General features: G+C 38.3%; 1 pseudogene; it reads left to right on the top strand.

Moving 5' to 3' along the window:
- Window positions 1-716: 716 nt before the first annotated feature.
- LOC140616479 (large ribosomal subunit protein uL30 pseudogene) lies at window positions 717-1,465 on the top strand (annotated as a pseudogene).
- Window positions 1,466-13,911: the final 12,446 nt, after the last annotated feature.

A 13,911-nucleotide genomic window follows, 5' to 3' on the forward strand; every position in this document is an offset into this window, starting at 1 on the left:
GACAAAAGTTCAAAATACAGCTTTCATAGCATTCATTATACATGCATGCTTGGAGTTGTTTGAGAAATATTTATTATCACAGAGAAATAAGTGAATTTTACCTAGTGTTTGCTTCGTCTTTCAATAAAATTCAAGAAGATATGGACCAAATCAAAGACAAAAGATTAATGAGAGAAAGATTAAGAGGAGAAAGAAAGATATATGGAGATGCATATGATACTGAGAAGCCTCGAAGAAAAATAAAAATGCATACCACAGTTGAGTCATGTATTAGTATCAGAAAAACAAATAACTCACCATTAATAGATTATTTAAGTTAAGTGTAATACACACTTGAAAAGTTCTCCTGGAATGCAGGGAAAAAGAAAAATACAATTTTTAAAGTGAACAAACAGTAAACAAAATGTGGTACGTGTTAATATGCATTTTTTGGGGGTACAGGTAATAGAAATTTATCTCTAACAAGTTTAAGCATCAAAGGAAATTTATGGGCTCACAAGACTGAGACGGCTCAGAGTGCTTTCAGCTTCTAGCGTGTCTCAAGACAGCTCTTCCACGATTGTTAACTCCAAAACTTTTCCATTTCATTGGCTTTTTCTCTTACTACGTTGAGCTAAAACATTCATTGTAAACGAGGTATTTATCTGCTCCTTTGCTCATTGACAGTATTGAATGCATTTAAAGTCAATCTCAGGTCCTCTTTTCCGGCTGGAACCATGGAGGGTGCAGAAGAGAAGAAAAAGAAGGTTCCTGCTATGCCAGAAACCCTTAAGAAAAGGCAAAGGAATTTCGCAGAATTGAAGATCAAACATCTGAGAAAAAAGTTTGCACAAAAGATGCTTCGAAAGGCAAGGAGGAAGCTTATCTATGAAAAAGCTCAGCCTTCCCACAAGGAATACAGGCAGATGTACAGGACTGAGATTCGAACGGCGAGGGTGGCGAGAAAAGGTGGCAACTTCTATGTGCCTGCAAAACCCAAATTGGCATTTGTCATCAGGATCAGAGGTATCAGTGGTGTGAGCCCAAAGGTTTGAAAGGTGTTGCAGCTTCTTTGCCTTCGCCAGATCTTCAATGGCACCTTTGTTAAGCTCAACAGGCTCCAGGTAACATGCTAAGGATTGTGGAACCATATATAGCATGGGGGGGCGGGTCCCAAACCTGAAGTCAGCGAATGAATTGATCTACAAGCGTGGTTATGGCAAGATCAACAAGAAGCGAATTGCCCTGACCGGTCACACATTCATCCCCGATCTCTTGGTAAATACGGCATCATCTGCATGGAGGATCTGAGTCATGAGATCTATACCATTGGAAAATGTTTCAAAGAAGCGAATAACTTTTTATGGCCCTCAAATGATCTTCTCCACGTGGTGGAATGAAGAAAAAGACCACTCATTTTGTAGAAGGTGGAGATGCTGGCGACAGGGAAGACCAGATCAATAGGCTTATGAAAAGGATGAACTAAGGTATCTACCATGATTATTTTTGTAATCTGGTCAGTTAATCAATGACTGCTTTCAAATGGAAAAAACAAAAATAAAGTCGATCTCAGAAAAGAGTCCTTTTCCAGAAAGGGGAGCCTCTGTTTCTAGAAATTAACACAGAAAACCAAATGTGATTCTATTTCCACCGGCTAGTTCCCATTTCCTGACTTGGCTTCCTATTATGTTTAAAGAATTTGTCATTGGGTTTGTTTTCACTTAAATAAGAATGGAAGCTTATTACTGTATACGTTCTAGGCGATCATGCTGCATTTCTTCCTGTATATCAGGAGGATACTTGCAGTGAGCACATCTTGTCCTTCTCACAGCCTGTATTGCACCCCAGAGCTGGGCCGGGAGTGCGCAGGAGATAGTGCTGGCCACCAGGTGGTGCTCCTGGTCCTTGCTGTTTTCGTTCTGGGTGCTTGAGCAATAGTTCTGACAAAACCTAGACTTGGACAAAAGAGATTGCTTATACCAGAGCTCACACAATTAGGTAATTAGAGATAGGGTTGCTATGGTGATGAGGGGGGATGGCTTGAGATGTTTACGGCTTCGTAAAAGCCAATGCTTTATAAGCTATCACACTGCTTCTTTGGATAATAATGGCTGGCATAGCAAGGTCATGAAAATCCCCTAAGATTGTGCAAGCTGTACTGGTTGCTATTCTTTTTATGTTCCTCTGTGATTTGAGGGTTATAACCCGGGTGTTGAGAGTGACAGATTGTACTTCTTTTAACATGTTTATCTTATTCCACATTGGACTTTTAATTTTTTTTTCCACGTTTGTTTTCTCTCCATCACCATCATTTCTCAAAGTATTTTTCATAAAAATATTTTGTGAGAAAAGACTTCATGTTCTAACAAGTTTAGCTCTTGGAGATTCACAATATATACCTGCATATTAAAATCTACAAAGTCTCATTTCATTTCCAAAAAGTCAAATGACAATTGAATCCATCTTACTGGAATAGTGATGAATACTTGGAGAATCTATTCTTATTTCTTGCTCAGATATTAATGAATATTCAGTTAAAAATGGGTTCAATTATAATTTATCATGTTTAGTAGATTTCCCCAATGAGGTGTTGCGTTCTTTTCTGTGACACAGGCCCAATAAATGTTTATTGTTGCTTATGGGCTCCTAAGAAATGTTTTTGAATTGATATCTATCCATGAATATATTGATTGCAATTATTCTTTGTTTTTTATTTTTTGCAATTATTCTTTATAAGTGATCTTTAGCCCTCAGCTTTAGAGGGAAAATGAATTCAAGACCAAGACATAGCAAACGGTGTTGGTGATAAGTCATCTGTAAGTTAGCATCAAATTATTACCATGTTCTCATGAAAGGGCAAAGGATCAAAGCAGTTTTGTCTCTATTCACCATTTATTTTCCATTTCATTGCATTTTCTCAATGTTTTAAGATCAATCTCTTGCTAGCGATTTTTCAAAGAGACACCATTTCCCTTGTGAATAATCATTTGTGATTGATCATAAATCACAGCTCCAAAAACACACACAAATGTGAAAACACTGAGTATTTGCTCATACCTGCTTCATCTCTCCAGGGAGTCATCCTCACTGATATTTTACTGTGTGTATATACTTGTGCCTCTTGCTTTCTCTGGAAACATCATATATGTGTAAACTGACTCTCACTAGCATAAAAGGAACAATAGCCATGGTACACAAGGAGGGATGTTCTTTGTTGAAACCTGTATCAGGACACCAGACAGAAGGCCCCCTCACTCCTTTCCTCTGGGAGACTTTACGCTATTTCCATTGAGAGGATTTCTTCTGTAAATAACGTAGCCTCTGCTAGATTTTGGATTTGAACAGATCGAGCCTCCAAAATATTTTTCTACCCCTTGTAAGTTGTGCAAGGTTGGGGGTGTGTGTAACCTCTGAGCCTTCATTTTCTTATGTGTGAAACGGGGATAACAGAACCCACCAAATGGGTTACTTTGACAATCAAACATTATAAGGTATGGAATGAAGCAGTAAGTAGGGTGTTTGTCATACAGGTAGGCCCTCAGTAAATGCTATTTCTCCCTTTACCTTCTTATTTTTTTCCATTGCTTGCTCTTTCTTTCTTTCTCTTTCTTTCTTTCTTTCTTTCTTTCTTTCTTTCTTTCTTTCTTTCTTTCTTTCTTTCTTTCTTTCTTTCTTTCTTTCTTTCTTTCTTTCTTTCTTTCTTTTCTTTTCTTTCTTTCTTTCTTTCTTTCTTTCTTTCTTTCTTTCTTTCTTTCTTTCTTTCTTTCTTTCTTCTTTCTTTCTTTCTTTCTTTCTTTCTTTCTTTCTTTCTTTCTTCTTTCTTTCTTTCTTTTTCTTTCTTTCACATTTATTTATTTATTCTAGAGAGAGAGAGGGAGAATGCATGAGTGCATGCATGGGGGGTGGGGCAGAGGGAGAGGGAGAGAGAAAATCTCAAGCTGACTCTGTGCTAAGCTGCTAAGCCCTGGGCCAGGAGCCTGCCTAGGACCCTGACATCATGACCTGAACTGAAACCAAGAGTCAGATGCTTAACTGACAGGGCCACCCATTGTTTTGTTTCTTCCAGCATCAATGGCGATAAAAGCTGATAAAATCTAAGGGTAAGAGGTGGGGGTAATATCAGAAGAGACTGCTATGGTCTAAATGTTTGTGTCCCCCACATTTTATAGGTTGAAAATCTAATGCCCGAGGTGATGGTATGACAAAGTCAGACTTTTATGAGGTGATTAGAGCATGAGGCAGAGACCTCATAAATGGGATTAGTGCTTTTAGAAATGAGGCTCCAGAGGGCTAGCTCATTCCCTGTACCACGTAAGGACACAGCGAGAAGCTGGGAGTCTGCAATGCAGAAGCAGGCTTTCACCGGAACCCCACCATGCTTCCAGCCTGACCTTGGACTTCCAGCTTTCACAACAGAAATAAATTCCTGTTGTTTACAAGCCTCTCAGTCTGTGGTATTTTGTTTGATCAGCCTGAGTAGACTAAGACAGAAAGTTGGTGCCAAGAGTGGGGTGCTGTTGTAACAAATACCTAACAATATGGGCGAGGCTTTGGAACTGGGTAGTGGGGTGAGGCTGCAAGAGGCCTGTGAGAGGTGCATGCTAGAAAAGCCTACATTTCCAAGAACTATTAAAGTTGTCTCTTTTGAGGGCTCAGGGGAAGAGGTGAGCTGTAGAAAGAGCCTCAATCCTCTGAGGAAATACCTAAGTGATCGTGAACAGAATGTTGGTAGAAATGTGTTCTAATGAGGTGTCAGACAAGAAATGGGGAATGTGTTATTGGAAACTGAAGAAAGGTGGTCCTTGTTATGAAGCACAGAGCTGACTGAATTGGGTTTTGTGTCTTAGTGTTCTGTGCAAGTCAGAGCTTGCAAGCAATGGAAATGGATATTTGGTTGAGGAATTTCAAGCAAAGTGTCCACTAAGCAGCCTGTTTTCCTTTTGAATGCTTAAAGTATGAGAAAGGAGGAATGACTTAAAAGTGGAATTGTTAATCAGAAGAGAAGCAGAACTGAAAAATTTAGGAAATCCTCCACCTATCCAAAAGTAAAAAATGAAAAATAAGAAAATGTGTTTGGAAGGAAACAAGGATGTGGCCAAACTGGTGTTCGAGGAGACGAGTCTGCCGTCTCAATGGCAGCCTGGACATGCTGTCCAAGACCATGGAACAGTAACCCTGATGCAGGCATTTTGGAGATCATGGGAAGTTTGGAGGGGTTGCCTCTTCCATCACAGGCCTAGAATGAAGGGCCCTGGAGGGCCCTTTTTTTTTTTAAGATTATTTATTTATTTATTCATGAGAGACACAGAGAGAGAAAGGCAGAGACACAGGCAGAGGGAGAAGCAGGCTCCTTGCAGGAAGCCTGATGCAGGACTCGATCCCAGGAACCTGGGATCACAACCTGAGCCAAAGGCAGATGCTCAACCGCTGAGCCATCCAGGTGCCCCCTGGAATGCTTTTAAGGAGAGGGCTATGCTGCCCAGCCCCCACATCTCAGGCTTTGCTCCCCAAATTTCAGTATGCCATGCTCCTTGCACACTTCTGGTGGGCCTGGTGCTGAATGGGCGACATTTTGGCTCCCTCCTTCTACATTTCAAAGGATAAAGATTCTGGGAGTCACAAGTTCATGATCCAAGCAGAGAGACATCCCAGGGGTGGAGTTATTGTAGAAAGCCACCCCTAGGGCAATGGCTGGCAGAGCCATGGGGACAGAGCATCCCTGTCACCCTAGACCAATAAAGCCAAGTAATCCCATTTTGTGCGAGCCATGGCCTGGGCTGCACTCAGCAAAGCCATGGGAATGGGCCCAGGGAAGCCTCTGGGCCCTGAGCCCCACCCCAGTGAGCCTCAGGTTTGAACTTGCTTAGGACCTGTTACTTATTTTTTCTTTTCTATTTCTCTTTTGGAATGGGAATGTTTATCCTATGCCTGTCCCAACATTGTATTTTGGAAGCCCATAACTTGTATAATTTTTCCAGGTTCATAGCTAGAATCTCAGCCCTATCTGATTTAGGTTGTGGATTTAGACTTTTAAGTTGATGATATGTAAGAAGGACTTGAGTTTTGGGGGTCTAGGGGTGGGACGCTATGGTCTAAATATCTGTGTCTCTCCAGAACTCATATGTTGAAATAAGCAAGTTAGAGAACGAAAGATATCATATGATTTCACTCATACATGAAATTTAAGAAACGAAACAGATGGACATGAGGATAAAAAGAGAGAGAGACAAGCCATAAGAGACTCTTAGCTATAGAGAAAAAACTGAGGGTTGCTGGAGGGGAGGTGGGTAGGAGGATGTGTTCAACAGGCCATGGATATTAAGGAGGTCACTTGTTGTGATGAGCAGTGGGTGTTGTGTATAAGTGACCTATCACTAAATTCTACACCTGAAACTAGTATTATACTATATGTTAACTAACTGGAATTTAAATAAAAACTTGGATGAAACTAAAAAAAAGAAAAAAAGAGAAAGCAAACAAACAAAAAAGAAAACCAATGAAGGAAGTAGTTCTTTCTATAAAAGATACCCCGGAGAACTAGCTTGTGTCTTCCACCATGTGAGGACACAGTGAGAAGTTCACAATCTGGAAGAGAGCCTTTGCCAGAACCAGAACACATGGGTGCCCTGATCTGCGACTTCCAACCTCCAAAACTATAAAAAACAGATTTCTGATGTGTATAAGCCACCAGTCTCTGGTATTTTGTGGTAGCAGCCCAAACAGTAAGACAGATACCCACATCTGGAGCTAGACCTAAACACTTTACTTTTCAATCTCAACTCTTTCAAACTCCATTTGATGAATCTTTAGAGCTGACAAGCTGCCATCTGCTTCAGCCTGCTTTGCATCCTTTGTTTCCAGCACCTACAAGTGTTGTTATCTTAAGTTCACAAAACTATCTAGATATAGGAGGGGGAGTCAGCTGGCAATGCCCCTAGGGACATAGGTGGGATTTTCTTTCTTTCTTTCTTTCTTTCTTTCTTTCTTTCTTTCTTCCTTCCTTCCTTCCTTCCTTCCTTCCTTCCTTCCTTCCTTCCTTCCTTCTTTCTTTCTTTCTTTCTTTCTTTCTTTCTTTCTTTCTTTCTTTCTTTCTTCTTTCTTTCTTTCTTTCTTTTCTTTCCTTCTTTCTTTTTCGGGGCTTATTTCATAAAAAAAATAGAAACATCCTTAATTGTATATTGTGGTTCATGCTCACTAGCCAATTCTTGCTAGGTGATTAATTTCCACATTCACTTGTCTTCCATGCTAGCTCTGGTCTCCAATTCCTTTATATCCATTCACTGAGTCACCATCTTGCCTTGCTGGCTTTTTGTCTGATAGCTTTTTGAATAGTACTTATCTATCAGTAGTTTTGTTTTTTTTTTTTTTTTTTTTTTTTTTTTTTTTTTAAGTTTTGTTTTGTTTTTTTAAAGGTTCATTCTAACTTTACAGATTTGTTTCAAACAAACCTCCAAGTTGGTTTTTTTTTTTTTTTTTTAATCTGAAAGTTGATGACTGGCTTCTACTTGGGATGTTTCAATTACATATGAACGTTTTTCTGAGATTTCACTGATGATCAACACAGCACTCTTTTATACATAGTGGATCAGCTTAAAGGTTTTAATTATCAGTTTAAATATGAATCAGTGACCCACATTCAGCTACTCTAGCAGTTTTTTTGACTACAGGGAGAATTAATTGTATAATGGATGGGCTTTTTCCCTAAAGTCCTTAATTTTTAGTTTTATAAGGAATAATCTTTTAGATATTATTTCAAATTTTATACAAATAATTCCCATCAAGAGTCAGGGAGAAAGATGTCTGAGATGAAATTCAGTTAGTTTGCTGCAAATTCAGAAACAAATTTACTGCAAGTCTGAAAGAATTTGGGGATAAAGATTATAAAGAAATTTGATTTATACAGATTCATGTTACACAATTCTGACTTGCCTTAAAGTTTTATTAAAGTGAATTTTAGGCCCTTCTTCATTTCATTTCCCAATTAGGTAGATTACTCCCAGAGCTCATTTTATATAGGAATGCCCAGTCCATGTTGCTATAGCTGCACTAAATATTAATGGAATGAATCAATCCATTCATCTGTTACATTCATGTAACTATTTGTTACAAGTTCCCATTTCTAGTCTAAGCCTGGAGATCTTCTAGTTCTGTTGGTCCCTGGGAAAGGAAAGGTGTCTCTAGACTTAGTTTGTTCCTCTGACTTAATCTCTCACCCAGTCATACCCTGGATCTGCCTACTGACTCAGAGCACATCTTTGGCCCCTGCACACAAAGTGTCCACGCATTTGCTATAGTTGCAATTTCTCCACTCCTCTCTCTTAGTTGTCCCAGGGCCTCCAACTTTTTCTGGTCTTCTGTGCTTTCCCTCTGAGGGCCTACCATCCAACCACTGTTCCTGAATGGCCAGATGCCTTTTTGGGAGTCACTGAACCCTACACCACCTTCCTGCCACTGCCTGGCTTTGGAAAACATAAAGTAGGCATCAACAAAATCATTATTACTTTCTTTGTCTAGGACACAATTCCCTCTTTTATGATGTGGAAATGATAAAGAATCTTCCTTTACAGGATTATAGTGAGCATTAATCACATAATGTATGCAAAGCCCCACTGCACTTTGGGAGACATTATTGGTATTCCTGGGATGTTAGTTTTCTTCCATCCTTCTATCCTTTTTTCTTCTTTCTTCCATTTATTTTCTTCCTCTCCTTTCCATTTCTATTTTCTTTCCCTTCCATTCTTTTCTTTCTTCTTTTTTCCTTTTCTTCCCTTTGACTATAAATGAGTCTCTTGAATATTTCTGAAAACTATACCTTACTTGTCTCTCTTCCATGTCTTAGAAGAAGAGAAGAGAGAAAAAGGAATAAGGCTCAGAAAGATTTCCTAAGTATTGGGAAGAGTCAGGTAAAATTATTGCCCTTAGTAGCATTAGGGGGAGCTCAAGGCTTTCTCCTCTGTCCTACCTTCCCTCTCTCCCTTAATTTTTTTGTTTAATTTGAGTATAGTTGATATACAATGTGACATTAGGTTTGGGTGTACAACATAGTGATTTGACTTCTCCATACATTATGCTACGCTCACTACAGTGTGGCTACCATACAATTTCATCAACTATATTCCCTATTCTGTGGATTTTATTCCTGTGAATTAAATCCATTCCATAACTGAAAGCCTGTATCTCTCACTTCCTTTCACCCATTTTGCTCATCCCTCCCACTCCCTTCCTTCTGGCAACCATCAGTTCTCTGTATTTCTAAGTCTGATTCTGCTTTTTGTTTGTTTTTTCATTTATTATTATTTAGATTCCACATATGAGTGAAACCATATGGTATTTGTCTTTCTAAGTCAGACTTATTTCACTCTGCATAATACCCTCTAGGTTCATCTATGTTGTTGCATGTGGGAAGATCTTATCCCTTTTTATGGCGACATATTATTTCTGTGTGTGTGCAACATACTTTCCATACATACCCATTCATCTATACTTATGGTTACTTCTGTATCTTGGCTATCTATCCTTCTTCTCTTACTGAAAGCTGAAAGCCTCAACAGGAGCTTGGGACACATCTGAGCCTTTGAGTTAGGACTTGATGCTTTCAGAGGGGGAAAATCAAGATGTTAAAAATTCCTCCTACTTGGGATTGCTCCCTTGTTTTTCTTGAGTCCATTTCCCCTCTTTGGATTGTTTTTCTTTGTAATTCTTCTCTAATTTGGCTAATGTAAGATGACTTGGTATCTCCTTCCACTTTCAAGAAGATAATACCCGATGGCCCCCTCTATCTCTCATAAAGCAAAATAGCAACCAAGGTGGTGCCCACAGGAAAGGAGTCGAGGTACACTATTTAGGTCTAGTAATTAGGTAAAAACAAAACAAAACAAAACAAAAACTTCCCTAATGTGGTCTTGATTAACCCAGTAATATATAGAAATATAAAAAGTGGATATAGATATAGTGGATATAGTAAGATATAGAAATATAAGTAGCCAAAATTCCAACATGGATTACAGTGTACCTTTTTTTTTTTAAGTATCCTCACAGATATAAATATACATGTCTTACTGTGCTAGTAGATATGTGCATTTATGAAGAATGCTAGTTCAGAACTGAATTCACGGTTCTCTTTTGCATTATACAAGAACCATTATTTGAGGAAAGAATTTAGCAGACTGAGGGGACTGCTATCAAAGCAGTATGGGACTGGTAATTGGGAAGAAGAATCACATAGGTAACGAAACCTTTGACAATAACTGTAAATCATATGAAGTCTCAAATGAGGAATCTTGATTTATGCATTAAGGGATGCTCTCAAACTGTTATCTGGTATTAGCGGGAAAATGTTAATTTTATTCTCTCATTCAGATGATCTCCATTTGTGGGTATGGTGTCATGGAATTGGGAATGAGGGGATTTCCTAGATTTTCTGATGGTAATTCAGGTTACAGCGTTGATAATACTTATAATAATAGAGGTATAGAAGTGGATGAAAGGGAAAAGTAGATAAAAATCAGGTATGTCACCTAAAGAAGTTAAATTATTGATGTAACAAATTCTTTTAATAAAATATGTTCAGGGGTGCCCGCGTGGCTTAGTTAAGTGCTTGACTCTTGATTTTGGCTCAGGTTATGACCTCAGGGTTATGAGATTGAGCCCTGTATTGGGCTCCATGCTGGGCATGGAGACTGCTTAAGATTCTCTCTCCTCCTCTTCATCTTCTCCTCTCCCCCTAAAAAAATCCCACACGTTTAAAAGTTAGTTTGATAGTATAAGGAAAAGTGAGACTATGGAAAAATCAGAAGTTGGGAGTTTAAGAGGATAAATGAGGTTGCCATTTTCAGAGATACTATGAGCTAAGAGAGCTATCAGAGAGAGAAAGACCAAGAGATTGATAAAATTCTTAACTATAGAACTCAGAAAGAAATACATAGATAAAAGTAAATTTAGGAGAATTAACATGTTTAAGCCATGGCAGAAACCAGGGAGTTACACTTAAGAAGAGCAAGGGAAGATCAGTTTCATGGTGAGTGAAACTGGGGACTTTAGAGCCAGGGTGAACCTTCCCACTGGAAACAATTAGAATAGTTCCTTAAGGGATCCCTGGGTGGCTCAGCAGTTTAGCGCCTGCCTTTGGCCCAGGGCGCAATCCTGGAGACCGGGGATCGAATCCCATGTCGGGCTCTCGGTGCATGGAGCCTGCTTCTCCCTATGCCTGTGTCTCAGCCTCTCTCTCTCTCTCTCTCTGTGTGACTATCATAAAATAAAAATAAAAAACAAATTAAAAAAATTGTTAAAAAAAAAAAAGAATAGTTCCTTAAAAACATATCCATAAATACATTGGAGAGCTCATTGGAGAGCTAAATAGTGAAGACTTCCACTTTTGGTCAAGATGGAGTAATACAGATCAGATTTATCCTTCTGCCTTAAAAGAACTAAGAAATTGGACAAAATATATGAAAACATAGTTTTCAGATTTTGGAAACCAGGCAGCACAAGACAGTGGTCCCTAAGGGGGTAGAGGGAAAGAGAGATGAGCCTGACAATTTTTCTGGACTGAGGAGAGTTTCTAGGCTGCAATGCAGAGGAGAGAAACTCAATCAGAGCCCAGAGGTCTCTCTAGATTCATGAAAGAGTCAGGGAGATGAATATACCTAGTCAGCTATGTCTAGAATACTAGAGGGGAGGGATATGTATAGGGAGAAATTGGGAGCACTTTAGAGGTTCCTTTTAGATATTAAGTTGACTGTTGATCTGTGTATTTACCCAACACTGGGAAAATATTCAATCAAAAGGAATACACAGAATATTCTCTGGACCGCCCAAGGGGCCTAAAGAATAGTTGACGTTCTCACCAGCCAGAGTGGAAACCCTCACAATTCATTTGGTATCCTTCAAATACCCGGGAAAATATTATTTCAATAGTGAGACAAAATTAGCCCTAGACAAGGAATTGCTTTGATTTCACATAACAAAGCTGAATATCAAGTCTTGAAAGAATCAAACTATTTCCAAGTAACCTCACTGTACCCCAAAATAAAGGTCAAGAATACTTACAGGAATACAAAAACATCCAGCATGCAACAAGATAAAATTCACAATCATTAACATCTAATAAAAAATTACTAAGTATATAAAAAAGTGAAAGGAGAAAAGACCATCCATAGAAAGACAGAGGAATGACAGAGATGATAGAATTAGTAGATAAAGATAACAAAAGTTATTAAATCATATTCCATATGTTCAAAAAGGTAGAGAAAAATGATCACATTAAGTAGAGATATGAAGAATATAAAAAAGACAGAAATCAAACATATAGAAATGAAATACAATGTCTAAGATGAAAGATAGAATTTCGTTTTTGTTTTTTTTTAAAGATTTTTCTATTTATTCATGAGAGACCCAGAAAGAGAGGCAGAGACACAAGCAGAGGAAGAATCAAGGCTCCATACAGGGAGCCTGATGCGGGACTCGATCCTGGGACTCCAGGATCACACCCTGGGCTGAAGGCAGGTGCTAAACTGCTGAGCCACCCAGGCGCCCCAAAAGATAGAATTTCTATGATGAAAAATTCACTGGAGGAATTAAACACTGCAAAAAAAAAAAAGGGATTAGAGAACTAGAAGTCATAGCAATAACACTATCCAGATAAAACACACAAAAGACAAAAAACTTAAAAGGAATACAACAGATTACTAGTAAATTGTGCAACAACCTCAAGCAGCCTAATATAAAGATATGTGTAGGCTTCCTTCTTCGGGGATGCTAATAAACATTTTAGATATGTTGAATGTGTGTATAGATCCCCACTCAAAACTGATAGAACAAGTGGATAGAAAATCAGAAATGGTATAGAAGGCAGAACAACACTATTATGAAAGCAGTGAGAAACAATAAAGCCAAAATCTGGGAAAAGGAGAAAGTCTACAGAGATGAACATCGGTGGATTTTCTTCTTTTAGTGGAATCTGTGAATTTCAGAAGAGGTGGTGCTGTGTTTGAGAAACTGAATAGAGCCATTCATAGCCTCTGGTACCTAGGGGGATAAAAATTAGAACTTATTATGTATTAAATGCAGAGGTCCCAAAATCCTTTGGATTGAGACTTCAAGCATCTTAGAAGTGTTGATAAATCAAAATAAATTTGCATTCACTGAAGCCCAACTTCAGCTTCAAATAATTCCATCTGTGAAATTGTCTTCAAATAATCCAGAATTGCTGGTGTCCCTAGTTGCTTGCAAGAAGTAATGGTAAATAATATCCCAAGGAATATACTGACATACAAGGGTTCAAATGTCTGGTAAACAATAAAAGAATAGGTAGGCTTACAAGGACACAAGACAATATGATAAGCCAAGATTAAAAGACACAACAGACAACAGAAACAGATCATATGGCTCCAGATAATTTAGTTACCAGGCACAGAAAGTTAAATAACCATCTTAATTTTATACAAGGAGTTTTATGAAAAACAGCTTTGAATTTTCTGAGAACTAAAAACCGTACAAAAGGAATAAATAAAAAATAATAAATAAATAAATAAATAACTATAACTCAATGGATGGTTTAACATCACATTATACACAGGTAAAGAAAGAATTAGCAAACTGGAAGATAAATTGGAAAAAACAGCTAGGCAGGTAGAAAAAAGGATGAAAAATAGGTAAGAGGCTATAAGAGATGTAGGGCTGCAGCAAAAGTTCTAATATGTATATTTTGAATCTTAAAAGACAGGTGTAGAAAAGGTGAGGTGGAAATAATGTCGGAAGAGCTCAAGGCTGAACAATCTTCCCAAGTGGAAAAAATGACTGATGCATTGATTCAAAAATTAAATTGTAAGGAGAGACATAAAACCATAGGAAGGCACATCATAGGAAATCTGATGAAAACTTCCTAATAGGAATGGGGGATGTTAGAAGACAATAAAATAACACTTCACTGCT

Source organism: Canis lupus, chromosome 24 (genome assembly GCF_048164855.1).
Source record: "Canis lupus baileyi chromosome 24, mCanLup2.hap1, whole genome shotgun sequence".
Taxonomy (NCBI): domain Eukaryota; kingdom Metazoa; phylum Chordata; class Mammalia; order Carnivora; family Canidae; genus Canis; species Canis lupus.